The sequence below is a fragment of the Geotrypetes seraphini genome, chromosome 7, assembly GCF_902459505.1.
Source record: "Geotrypetes seraphini chromosome 7, aGeoSer1.1, whole genome shotgun sequence".
Taxonomy (NCBI): domain Eukaryota; kingdom Metazoa; phylum Chordata; class Amphibia; order Gymnophiona; family Dermophiidae; genus Geotrypetes; species Geotrypetes seraphini.
Window position 1 is genome coordinate 8,084,239 of NC_047090.1, and position 14,709 is coordinate 8,098,947.

Genomic DNA, 14,709 nt, shown 5'->3' on the forward strand with positions numbered 1-14,709 from the left:
GAAGTGGCTGTAGGATCGTTTGTGGGCAGTTTCTGTGAGCAGGGATCTTCCGGGGGGGACGCATAGGCGTGTCTCTGACTTTGAGCGGAGGGTGCGAGTGGGGTTGTAGATGGGAAGTTTGGATTTTATGTAGGAGGGGGTGGTGGAGTAGATTCTCTTGTGGGCAATTGTTAGGGCTTTGAAAGTACAGCGTTGGCTAATTGGGAGCCAGTGTTCAGCATGGAGTGCCGGGGAGATGGAATCGCGGTAGTTGAGGTTGTGTAGGAGGCGGATGGCTGCATTTTGGACCCGTTGGAGGCGTCTGATATTATTTTTGGTTTAACAGTTAAAAGTTAACAGTTAAAAGGAAAGATATATAAACTATAAAGAGTTTTACCTTATGCAAAATTGTCATTTCTTTAATAAGACATTAACTCTTTTTTTCTGTGGCCCTCCAAGTACTCTATTTTTTTCTGCAGCCCTCACATTTAAAGTTTAATATCTTTTCTTTCTCAAAACTGACACATTTCAATCACTATATTGAAAATAAAATCATTTTCCCTACCTTTGTTGGCTGGTGACTTTAGTTTTCTGTGCTTTTAACTATGTTTCCAGGGCCTTCTTGTCCTTTGACTGTTTTTCTCTCCGTCTTCACGTTCTGCTTTACATCCATCTTTGGCATTAACTTAATATTCAATTTTTCTGCTTTCTTTTCAAAATCTACATTTCCATGTCTTACCTTCCCTTCCTATCTTTCTCTTCTTCCGTCCTATTTCCATGGTCTGACATCTCTTTCCTTCCTTTCTCTCCCTCCCTCCTTCCTTCCTTCCTTTCCCCTGGTCTGGCATCTGTCTCCTTCCCTCCTCCCATTTCCTGGCATCTCTCCCTCCCCCTCCAGGGTCTGGTATCTCCTTTCCTTCCCTCCCTCCTATGAACTTGGCACCTCTTGTTCCTCTCCTTTCCCTTGTCTTCCTTCTCCTTCCTTCCCTCTCTTTCCCCAATTGGGTGCAGCAGCATTTCCCTTCCCTGTGCAGCAGAGGCATTTCCCTTCCCCCCTTCCTGTGCAGCAGAGGCATTTCTCTACCCCCTTCCCTCCCTCTCCCTTTCCCTGTACAGCAGCAGCATTTCCCTAGGGTCCCCCTTTCCTATGCAGCAGCATTTCTCTTCCCCCTTCCCTTCCTTGTGGAGCAGGAGCATGTCTGGCCAGCTCAGTCGATTGTTCCGTTCAAAGCCGCGGGTGGCTGCTCCTTGCGAGATGTTGTGACGTCAGAGAGGCTTCCGATGCAGGAGTGGATAGCGCGAGGAGCCACCACCCGTGGCTTTGAACCGAACAATCGACTGAGCCGGCCAGACACGCTGCTGCTCCACAAGGAAGGGAAGGGGGAAGAGAAATGCTGATGTGGATGGCACCAGGAGCCACCGCCGGCCGCAGCTTTGACCAGAAAAATCAACTGCAGCAAGGGAGCAGTTGATTATCACTTCCAGACCGCAGGCCGCAAAATAGCACCTGGAGAGCCGCATGTGGCCCGCGGGCTGCGTGTTTGAGACCGCTGCTCTAGGGGAATGGGGGAGAGACCTAGAGTGATTCGCTTTTTTGCTCTATAATTTAGCTATGTCTAAATATTCTTAAGGCAGATGTCCTCCAGTGTCGTGGAACAAAAGTATCCTTCAATCAGCTACCCAAAAGCTAAAGAGATACAGGAAAGTAAGAGATGACTCAAAAACTCTGGAGCATGATACGTGCTCTAAGATGACTTAGGACACTCCAAGATCAGTGTTTCCAGATGCTAAAAAAATAAACTTAATCTTATGTATTCAGTTACAAAAATTTACAGTGCAAACAGGAATTATTTCTAAGCTGATAATAAATGCAGTAATGCTGTTGTCTGTTTTTGGCAGCAGATGCTAATCACAGTAACACAGTCCTCTGTTTATTTCTATCTAATATTCTAGACGGAGTATAAATTTAACATCCATAATCACAAAAAAAAAATTGATCCCCGTTCACCTTCATTGTACGCATCGTGTGCCCCCTCATTCCTTTATTTTGAACAAGACCCAACTCTTGCTTTAAAAGGTATCTCAATGTTTCTAGTGTATCATCTTCACTCTGATCTCCTTCCCCAGAGTCTTTTTCGTTTTTTTCCTCTGACCTCTCATTTGGCTCCCCCACCCCAGCTCCATATTTATCACCTTCCTTCCCTTAGAACCGCGTGGTGACCCTGTCTTGTCCTCAAACCTCTCATTCTATAGAAATTCTCCTTTCTGGTTTGTCACAGGTGTTGCTTTGTTAATCTGAAATGGTCTTTCATCGAAAATCTCTACAGAAAAATCCAGAAATATATATCTGACAGACATTATATTTTTTATAAATATAAGCTCATATCACACTCGATATACTTGTATAATGAAACTATAAGAGAATATGTGATTGTGAGTGGCTTAAGGCTGAAATTTACAAGGTCTTGAAGTTGGTTTTGGTTGGCTACCAAGTAAAATAGTTTATTTTAAGTGGCCAGAAATACACCACAGTGGCCTTGAGCCAGTCTAAATTGGACTTCTCCAAGTCACGCTGCACCTGCTCCCCACCACTTATGCTTTTCTAGTCCTATGTTGAAACTTTTCTGCATTGGGTGAACTTAAGACTCTGGCACATACATACAGCTGTGTTTCTAAGCAAGAAGAAATTGGGGGGAAAAAAGCGACCCTTGCTTTTTGTGTAAGATTAAGAACAGCAATGATGAAGATGCTAGAGTTTGCAAAGGATCCGTGGCACTGTAGCTGAGATCAGAATAGATGAACCTGGGCTTTGCTTTCTAGTCTCTTGAGGGTTGATTGGCTTTTTTTCTCATGGAAATTCTCCCAGGTACTATAAGGATCAGGCTGCCCCTTTCAGAAGTGCACTGCCAGTTTCTTCACCACAGACGAATGAGATGTGATGTGGAAATTGCACTGACTCTGTAGTGTGTCTTTTTCCCCGAGAGCCTGGCCAGCTAAACAAAAGGATGTGGCATACTACTGTTGACCAGCTGTGGTTGAACCACTGTCTAACCACAAGTTTTTAACTTGGAAGAGCTGTTATCCGCTTTGGGCACTTATCCCTGCCCATGGAAATGCTCCTTCCTTTCAGGCAGTTGTTAAATTATGGGCTCTGTCTCGAAGTCCCATGTCACTACATGCGAGGAAGCACACATGACCAGCAAAGCTAGAGCTCAGCTATATTTATGAAAACTTCCTGTCCGTGATTCGAGCTCAAGACGAAAATACTTCTCTTGGAAATTGTTGCAAAACTACCCCCCCCCCCCCCCATTTTGCTTGTATACCAATTATGTTTGATTTTCCAGGTTTATTTTAAAATACCATTGTTTACTTCTATTGACACTTGGCATAAAGGCCTGCATAACTTTCAGCTTTAAGTTTGGTTTTGTGAGTTGTAAGAATTGGAGGAGGAAAAATAAGAACCTTGTTTTTAATTTTAAAGACTCGTATAAAAATAAACTCATGTTGATAAATCTGAAATCATGGCCCTAGACAGAGAAGCAATCAATGATATTATGCTCATTCTGGTAGAATAATGGGTGGATTAAATACCTGAGGGTTAAGAGTACCTGCATTGTTGTTCAAAGGACTTGTCCCAAATTTTCTTGAATTCAGATACAGGTTTTGTCTCCACCACCGCCACTGGGAGGCCATTCCACAATTTCACCATCCTTTCCATGAAGATGTATTTCCTCAGGTTGCTCCTGGGTCTGTCACCTTTCACCTTCATCTTATGAGTTTCCTTTCAGCTGAAAGAGACTGGCCACCAGTGCATTCATGCCATGGAAGTATTTAAACATATCTATCATATTTCACCGTATCCTGTGAGCCTTGGGGTTGGAGAAGGAATTAATGTGTGCCTTGGACTGCCAGAAGACTAACAAATCGATGATGAAGTTATGACTGTCTTATTTTGGTCATACTTTCAGAAGAGAAAGATCATTGAAGAAGAACATCGTGTTTGGGAAGATTGAAGGAACTAGGCGAAGAGGGCACCCTGCAATCAGATGGCTGGACACGTTGAAAGCAACCATGGGGATGACGCTGGAGGACCTTTCAGGACTAGCTCAAAACTGATTTCTTTTTAGATCTGTAATTCATCAAATCGCTAGGATTCGAGCACGAGTCGATGGCACCTAAAAAAGAAGAATCCTGTGCATTATCTTAAGATACACACTTTAAAATGATCCAGATGAATCAACATAGGAGTGTATGCATGTATTGGATGAATGGATGCAAGGAAAAATACATGTATTTTAAAAAAATATAAACTGTTTATCCAAGTCAGAAAATAGTGACAATCCAAAATGTTTTGTATACAAGTAGAATAGCTAATGCAAATAAACCAGTAAACAATGAAAAAGACAAAGGTAGAACCCAGATCTTGGTTCTTATGACCTGGATTCAGGCTCACAAGATAATACCCCTAAATAAACTCCCTAGACCCCCCAATCCCTCAGGGGTCATGGGCGTGCAACAGAAGAGGTGCTGGCTTCTGCAACCTGTTCAAGATTTGGCTTCGTAACGGGGAAAGATTGAACAAGTATGGAGACCGTACCGAGATAAAAATTTTGCTCAGTTTCTTAGAGCAGTGGCCCCCAACCCTATCCTGGAGGACCACCAGGCCAGTTGGATTTTTGGGATATCCCTAATGAATATGCATGAGAGAGATTTGCATATAATGGAGATGGCAGGCATGGAAATCTGCGCCATGCATATTCATTAGGGCTATCCCAAAAACCCGACTGATCTGGTGGGGACAGTGGTTGGGGACCACTGTCTTAGAGTACCATGCTGACATAAACTCCCATAACATTAAAGCATGAAGTTTGTTCCTCGAATACCAGAGGGAGGGTGGAGAATCTTGTAACCAATGATTAAGGATACACTTCTTTCCTAAAATATAACTTTACTCAAAGGTAGATTTTCTCCTGATGAATGACCTCCACCCCCCCAGATGTCCCACTGAGAGAAATATTGTACCCTCCAGGTGAAAGGGGAGAGCGTGCCCGAGTAAAGGCTGCAGATAAGTCTGCACTGCCTGCCAAAAAAACTCAGATTCTTGGGCAATGCCAGAGGCCATGATCAAAGGAATTGACATTAGAGACATAAAGGTGTTGGTAACCCCCCCAAAATGAAAAGCTTGCTTCTGGGAAATGTAATCACGATGTATTGTGTGAAAATAGCATTTCTGGACTTCTGCACTTTGAATCAGTCAACGGAAAGCATCAACAAGTAAGCTGGAGTTGACCACCCAAATCTATTCCACTGATCCAAAAGTACCTGATAAACCTTACATGGCTGGAGTTTTTCCAATAGTTTACGATACTGTGAAACCAAGAGCCAGTCCCTTCGGTCATCTGAAAAAAGCATTGAAGCGTGGTTTGGAAATCCCTAGAAATCGCACCAACAGGTAAAAAGGCAAAATAATGTGCCAACTGTATGAATAATAGTGGGACCAAGGGACCAATCGGTCTGAAGGTCCTGAAAAGAGAACAGTGTGCCATCCGCCGCAACCACTCGACCCAAATAATGAAGCCCTTTATGGGCCCAATGTTTAAACGACATTTTCCAAACCAGGACTAAAATCTGCATTCCCCACGATCGGCAAAAAAGGGGTCCTGACACCAAAGCAGTAACAGCTGTCGCCACACTTGTTGAAGAGACTGAACTAAACAGCTGTGTATCATGGAGCTAGAAGGCACCACAGCACACTTTGCATGCAGTAAATAATTAAGATGTCAGGAGAAAAAAAATAATCTTTCTCTAGAGCTATATCGGTAAACTGGTGACTTCCCAAAAGCCAGTCTCTCAGAAGCTGCAATAAACACTCAAGATTATACAATTTGAAGTCCAGGATTCCCAGGCCTCCCTGAGACCAGGAGCCTTGTAAAAATTCCTAGTGAAGTCTACCTTCACCCCTCCCCAAATAGAAGGAAAGAACCAGCCCATGAAGGCAGCCATTTAGGGAAAATAACCATCTGAAATAAATTGATACACCCCAGCAAAGAAATGGGGAGATTTCTCCACCACATTCACACAATAGAGCTATTGTCAGCTGAATACCTAGGTAGCTCAGCGTAAAGGAAATGCGGACCCCCAAGAATCAAGAAGGGAATCTGGGTAAGCCAAAAGCCTCTGACTTTATAGGGTTGAGTCCAAATCCCATATTCCCAAAAGCTATCCAAGAGGACTGGTGTGAAGACTGAGGCTCAGGGAGATCATCAGTAAAGGCTGCAATTTTAAAGTTATGGGCGCCTATGACCATATCCTGAATTTCAGGATTATTCTAGATCTCCTGGATCAATGGATCCAAGGTCAAAATAAACAAGAGAGGGGATAAGGGGCATCCCTGGTGTGTTCCTCGTCCTATGGGAAACAGATCTGAGAAAATATTATTAGCCCAAATATGCTCCTGAGGGTCCCCGAACAGCCTGAATGAACCAAGGCCCCATCCCATATACCTGTAAGGTGTGAAATAAGAAACTCAAATCCACCTGATCAAAAACTTTCTCAGCATTGAAACTGATCAAAAGGGATGGAAGATGATCATGGACAGCCTTTTCCAAAGCTGCCAAGATGCGATACAGATTTTTCACTATGGTCCTACCTTTGACAAACCCAGTTTGTTGATCTGAAATGAGGGAAGGTAAAATGGTGGCCAGTCTATTTACTAAGGGCTGCTTTTACTAAGGTGCGCTAGCGTTTTTAGCACACGCTAAATGAAAAATACTAACACAAGCTCTATGGAGGCGTTAGCATTTAGCGCATGTGGTATTGTAGCACGCCTTAGTAAAAGGAGCCCTAAGACTTTCACAAAAATGTTGCCTCATAATTTAACAGAGAAATCGATCAGTAAGATTCAGGCTTATTTGCCTCTTCACCTGGCTTTATGCTAAATTCAGATGCCAAGGAATCCGTTTGTTCTACACAGCTTCATTAAAAACTGAAGTTAAAATAGGAGCTATATCAGCATGCAGAAGCTTCTAGAATTCACTCCGGCGACCATCGGGGAACATAAGCAGTGCCTCTGCTGGGTCAGACCAGAGGTCCATCTTGCCCAGCAGTCCGCTCACTTCCCCAAAGTGCTCTGTTAGATGGACCACTCAATTTCATCCAAAGAAAAGGGGGCATTCAATTTAGCTTGTACTGTAACTGAAAGAGTAGGCAAATCTTGACTAGCCAAATAAACATCATCTGCCATGAGGGGTTCCCCAGGGAGAGCATACAGAGAAGGACTTCACTCACTTATCTAGGGCTCACGCCACCATGTCTCATTTAGATTACATCTTGATTTCTCAGACTCTTTTCTCAGAGGTTTCCAATGCTTACATTGGTCCCATTGAAACATCTGACCAGACCTGGGTGACAGTGGAGTGGGTACAGTCACCCATCTCATTGGTAGGCTCTTGCTGGAGATTTCCTTGTCACCTCTATAAAGATGGTAAATTGTATGATTGCCTCTTGGACAAATGGCATCTATATCAGGAGAATAATAGAGTCCATTTGGATAACCCATCTCTCTACTGGGAAACGGCCAAAGCTGTCTTAGGGGGGGGAAATCATATCTTATGCCAGTTTTAGCGTACGACCCGTCAATGAGAAATCTTGAGACTGGAGCGGCTTGTTTCCACCCTGAGGTGGCGATATGGTCACACTCATGCCCTGGTTGTTAAGACCTAGCGTCTAGAGGTCCAATGCTCATTGAATACTTTATCACACCAAGAGGCAAAGAATATTATCAATTTCATTTCTATAGATTTGCTAATAAAAGCAGAACGCTCTTGGCAAAACTAGTGAAACAAGAGAGGGAGCACTTTATTAGACCCACAGGATAGAGTGGTTACATTACATTACTGACTTCTGTTCCGTCCATACCTTGCAGTTCTGGGGGGATTACAAAAGAGACATCTTGACATTTCCAGGTGAATTACGTTCTTTTGTTATTATGTAATTTTTTTGTAAACCGCATTGAACTCTAGGGTTATATGGTCTAGAAATTTGATGTTTTCTTATGTAACGTATGTAAGTGTTTTGATTGGGTTTATTAGGAGTTTGAAAGCGGAGTGTTCTTTTTTAATTATTTATGGTTTTGCTTTATTGAAATTTGAATATATTTTAATTGTTGTAAGCCTCTTTTTACTGACTCTTACTAAAAAAGAAAAAAAAGGTCAGGGTTATAAATGACATTTTAAATTAATTAAAAGTCAAATCCTAAAATATGGCTGCAGAGTTTAACACCAAAGTTATGTATTTATACAAATAATATACAAACAGCAACAGCTCAGAAGCAGGTGATGAAAATAAAATCTGGAATTTAGAAACCCAAACGAGTCCAGCAAATCATTTGAACTCTTTGCTTGCATGAGAAAGTCAGCTCTGCTCATTCAGTCCCAAGGGTTTGCACAGGAAAATCACCCAGCAACACAGAAACCAGAGAGCTGGAGACGACATTTCTCCCCTCGCAATCCCCTAAAGAGCTGTACAGATGGGGCTATTTTTCCTTTGACATTTATAACATTTTTCATCATCCTCAGAGGAAGTTGGTTGAGAAAGGAAGGATATGCACATAGTCTAGCTTAGATGTGTTTTTGATAGGAAGGAGTCAGGAATATTTGGCTAGGCAGCTGGAAATTAATCCTATTGTACAGAAGGCCACACCTTGGTGCCGGTATACCTGGACCCAAGCCTTTTTCAGTGTCAGAATGCAAAGAGAGTTTGGCATCTGAGCACGTTTCTCCTTCGTAAGGCTAGAGCTTAGAATGAATGATCAGAGGCCGGGACCTGGGATAGGGAGACCAGTGGCCGGATCTCTTTTGGGAGACTGAAAAAGGAAAGACAAGGGACAAGCTGACTGAGGTAGCTTCACAAAAGGAAAAAAGAGAGAAATGAAAGCAGCTAAAGACCTTGTGGCCCATCCATTGTTTGGGCAGAATTTCACTGTGACTTCCCTTCCCTTTCTTTATCTCCCCTTGCACCCATTTTTGTTGGTTGAGTTTTTGTTTTTGTTTATTGCCTCCCTCGTTATGTCTTTTTAATTTTTTTGTTTTTAATATACTATTATTGTAAACCGCTTAGACTAACTGTGGTTGTATTTGCGGTATATCAAATAAATTGAAACTTGAATCCATGGCGTCTCCTATCTTTCCCTCTCTCTTACCCTATGTCATTTTCCTAAGCTTTCTTGAATTCAGATACAGTTTTCATCTCCACAAATTCACCACCTCAGGCTGCTCCTGGGTCCGTCCCCTGCCACCTTCATCCTATGAGTTTCCTTTCTGCTGAAACAGACTGGCCACCTGTGTGTTCATACCATGCAGATATTTAAACATATTTCTCATAGTTTACCTTATCCTGTGTATTATCTAAGGTACATACTTTAAAATAATCCAGATAAAGTCACCTGCAGCGGACTGCAAAATGATGCAGTCCATACTTAAGGGCACGTGACCACTGGTGAAAAGATAGAAAATAGAGAGTAGGGTTAAATGGTCAATATTCTCAAATGAGAAGGGTAAAAAATGGGGTTCAAAAACCTCCTAATTGCCTTAATCAATCATCCACTAGTGTGTGCAAAAGGACAGTCATTATTATGCAGACAATCTGCTTTAACTGGAGAAAAAAGCCTCAGACCCTTGTGAGAGGAAGTGATCCTTTGACGGGGATTTTCTTGTAGTGCTTTTCTTCCTTTGCTTTTGCTGTTTCGGATGTTGATTGGGGTATCCCTATTGCGGGGTCTTCTAGAAGTAGGGAGATCCTGGATTCTCTACAAGAAGATCTGTTCCAGCAGTGGGTGATGGAACCCACGCGGGATGGGGTCATACTGGACTTAGGCCCTCTTTTACAAAGGTACGCCAACGCATGCGCTAACCACTAACGCGTCCATAGGATAACATGTTAGCGTTTAGCGCATGATTAGCACATACTAATATTTACCGTGCGCTAAAAAGCATAGCGCACCTTAGTAAAAGAAGGGGTTAGTGCTTATGAATGGGGAAAGTGTTCTGATGATACAGTGGGTGATCATCTGGCGTCTATTGATCACTGCCTGATACGGTTTAATATTAAAATGGGTATAGAGAGGGCTCATTCAAAAGCAAAGGTTCTAGACGTTTAAAAAAAACTAATTTTGTTAGATTTATTAGCCATCTTTTCATGAAGAGATTCATCCAAAGTGGTTTTCAATTCAGAACTGTAGTAATCAGGTACTCTTAAGTATTTTCCCTATAGAATCTATATACGAGGTCCTTTTCTGAAGATGATTTGTGAATTTCTAGCTGGGAATTAGGTAATTCTGCTCTTGGAGAAACAAGAGAGCAGTGCTGTGATTTCTATAAAGCAACACCTTCAACATGTCTTCTTCTAACTTATTTAGAAACATAGAAACATGATGGCAGATAAAGGTCAAATGGCCCATCTAGTCTGCCCATCCACAGTAACCATTATCTCTCTCTCTGAGAGCTCCCAGGCCCTCTTGAATGTTTCCACCACCTCTTCCGGGAGACTGTTCCACGCATTTACCACCCTTTCCATAAAAAAAAGTTTTTCCTCAGATTACTCCGGAGCCTATCACCTCTTTTTTTTTCCCCCCAAATAAATCTTTATTGATTTTCAAGTAGTAACAGTGCAATACATATGAATCTGAACGTATAACAAATCAAGACAAGCACTTTGAACTTACAAATATTTGAAAGTAATCTTTCCCCCCACCCCCTTTACTTAATCAATAATATAAATGCAATTATCCTTCCAATAACCCACTCTTATTTAAAGTAGTAATACATTCCCACCCTGGATGTGTAAGGAAATCAGACAAAAATTAAAGAGAAATGACAACTATATCGAAGCAATAACAGATGCCAACGGGCCCCACCCCAAGTTAAATACATTAATTTTTTCATATTTGTAGCTGGAGCATAAGTTCGCCCACCGAAAGGGAAAGTTAAGGCGCTCATAGTTCTTCCAATTACGTGTTATCGTCTGCATGGCTATTCCCGTCATAATTAAGAAAAGCCGGCATTTATAACGATCCATAGGGGGTTTAACATCATCTCTTCACTTCATCCTATGCCCTCTCATTGCAGAGTTTCCTTTCAAATGAAAGAGACTCGACTCATGCACATTTACATTACGTAGGTATTTAATCGTCTCTATCCTATCTCCCCTCTCCCGCCTTTCCTCCAAAGTATACAGATTGAGATCTTTAAGTCTGTCCTCATACGCCTTATGACGAAGACCACCGACCATTTTAGTAGCCTTCCTCTGGACCGACTCCATCCTTTTCATGAAGTAAAGTCTGTGTGTACTAGGCACAATCACCTTGCTCAGCCCTAGAACTGATATACAGTTTGTACCTAAATCTGAAAAGGATGCAGGTACGAATACCTTACTATTTAATTATTCTCTCACCTCTGCCACAATACTTCTGTTCTTCAAATCTTCATCTCCAGCTGCAATATTCAAAAATCTACCAACTGTAAATACATCTACTATATTCATTTATAAAGCCTGTCTTTATGTGTATTGTTTGTGCTAAGGTTTACTAAACTAAACTAAATCTTAGGTTTATATACTGAAATAGCAGGAAACAAGGAATTCTTCCTTTGATAATGTTACTAGGTCTAAGTGATGACTTTTACAGTGAATGGAGGAGAAACTAGGAATACTATATTTTATTATTGATCATTTTATTTTAGTATTTCTATACCACTTATAACCTAAGTGGTTTACATTCAGGTACTCAAGCATTTTTCCCTAATGTACCTGGGGCAATGGGGGATTGAGTTGTTAAATGCATGTGGAATGTGAAAAATTTGACAAATATACTAGAGAGATCAGATGTAGAACCAGTTCTAACTGCCATGTTGTTTGTTCAATTAGCATTGGATTCGGATAGAGACTGGTTATTTAAAAAAATGGTTTTCAAACCCACCTCCATCCCACTACCCTCTGGCTCCTCTCTGCAGCTTGAGTTCTCGAGCAAGGTCTTGGGCATCATCATTGATTCCACATTGTCCTTCAATGACCACCTCCAATCCTTGGTAAAAAAAATGCTTTTTCAGCCTTCACATGCTGAGGAAAGTTAGATCCTGCTTCCATCAAAAACATTTTACCCTCCTTGTCCAATCCATCATCCTCTCCAGATTGGACTATTGCAACTCTATCTACTTAAGCCTAACCAAGAAAAACCTTCATAGACTTCAGTGGATCCAGAATGCCGTGGCCAAGCTCATCTTTGCAAAAAGTAAATTCGACCATGTCTCCCCGCTCCTGTCCAAGCTCCATTGGCTTCCGATAATGCGCCTGTTTAACTTTCAAAATCCTATATGGTATCCTCCCTCCCTTTATCCCTCTTTCTTGGAATTCCTCAAACCCTAATACCACCAGATCTTCCCACAAATGAAAACTATCCTTCCCCTTTTTTTTAAACTCCTTACCACATCCTCGGGCAACATGTTCCAGAGCTTAACTATTCCTTGGGTGAAAAAAGATTTCCTCCTATTGGTTTAAAAGTATTCCTTTTTTTTTTTTATATGAAATTTTATTGAAAATTTTTGTCAAAATACAAAAAAACCAAGACAAGAATAACTGTTACATTAATACGGATGGAGGTGTAGTATACAAAAGATTGATATTACATATATCATAACTGAACTCTCCTATCCATTCAATACAAACATTATATATGAACAGTAAAAGGGGAAAAAAAGAATAGAGAAGATAAAGAAATCCCCCCCGACGCCAAAGAAAGAAGAAGAGAAAAAGTACTCAGCAACAGAAATATCTAAGAAAAAGGACAATTGTAATTAAATGATTGATTTTTATGGGCAGACTGGATGGACTATTCAGGTCTTTATCTGCCGTCATTTACTATGTTACTATGTAAAACGAGACATAGCCACTTACAAAACAGGGAAGAAATGCTTTGTTCCAGAGAATGAAAGTAATTTGCAAAGGTGGCCCATTTCTTCTTAGTTTTATTGTTCAGAGGAGATAATGCAGAGATTAATAATTCACGTTTATCTACTATAATAAAACCCTAAGCGCGCAAGCACACTTCAAACTTTGTGATCCCTGCGTCCGTGATCCGTAGCTTCATGCCAGTAGAACGAGCATGTGGCGGTTTTCTGGCTTCTACTGTGCATGCGGAGTTTGAAATGGCGACCACAGATGCAAGGAGGTGAAGAACTTGCTGGCGACTCCCCCCTCCTGCCCTCACTCTAAGAGGACCACGCAACGGAAGCAGCCGCGATATGGGAGCAGGTATTAGGGAGCAGGGAAGAGGTGCTGCTGGACAGGGGGGAACGACCCGTGAAGGAAGTGGTGGGACCGTTGGATGACCATGGAATAAAGGGAGTGCTAAAGGAGGACAAAGCAATCGCCGACAAACTGAACACATTTTTTTGCATCTGTATTTCCCAAAGAGGATATACACAGCATACTGGAACCCATCAGGCTAAATGCTGGAAATGAAGACGGGAAACTGACAGGGTTGACGGTCAGTCTAGAAGAAGTATGTAGGCAGATCGATAGGCTCAAGAGCGATAAATCCCCGGAACCAGATGGCATCCATCTGAGGGTCATCAAGGAACTGAAAGGGACTATAGCTGAACTGCTTCAACTAATAGCTAATCTGTCGATCAAATCGGGAAAGATTCCGGAAGACTGAAAGGTGGCGAATGTTACGCCGATCTTCAAATAAGGTTTGAGGGGAGATCCGGGAAACTACAGACTGGTGAGTCTGACCTCGGTACCGGGAAAGATGGTAGAGGCGCTGATAAAGGCCCGCATCATTGATCGCCTTGACGGACATGGTCTGATGAGGACCAGCCAGCACGGTTTCAGCAAAGGCAGATCTTGTTTGCCAAACTTGCTGCACTTCTTCAAGGGAGTAAACAGGCAGATAGACAAGTGCGACCCGGTCGACATTGTATATCTGGATTTTCAGAAGGCGTTTGACAAGGTTCCACACGACTACTTCGGAAAATTGTGAGCCATGGAATCGAGGGTGAAATACTCACGTGGATTAAAAACCTGACTGGAGCATAGAAAACAAAGAGTGGGGGTAAATACTCAGACTGGAAGAGCATCACCAGTGGGGTGCCGCAGAGCTAGGTGGCTTGGCCCCTTGCTCTTCAACATCTTTATAAATGATCTGGACATTGGTACGACGAGTGAGGTGATTAAATTTGCGGACGATACGAAGTTATTCGGAGTAGTGAAGACACAGGGGGATTGCGAAGATCTGCAACATGACATAATCAAGCTCGAAAAATGGGCATCGACATGGCAAATGAGGTTCAACATGGATAAGTGTAAAGTGATGCCCTGGTGGCTTGTTGACCTCCGGGCCCCCTCCTCCCCAAAAAAATATCCTTGAAGTCTAGCAGCACCCACTCCGACTCAATCTGCTACCCCCAGCCTTTAAATAAAATTCTCAGGTGGTGCCATCGCCCCCAGCCCCTCCCTCCCTCTAATCCAAAAATGCCCTGGTAACCACAACCCCTCCCCCAGCTATGCTAGGCTACCCCTAGTCACCATTGGCCTGGTGGTCTAGTGGAATCCCACCTCTTCAGACCCTCCAAACTCCTCCATACCAGAAAGAGGTAGAAGCATTGCCTTTTTGGCTCCTGCATCCAGGTGTTGTCATCTTCAAAATGGGGGCCCTCCTCCCAGTGCATCCTGGAATGC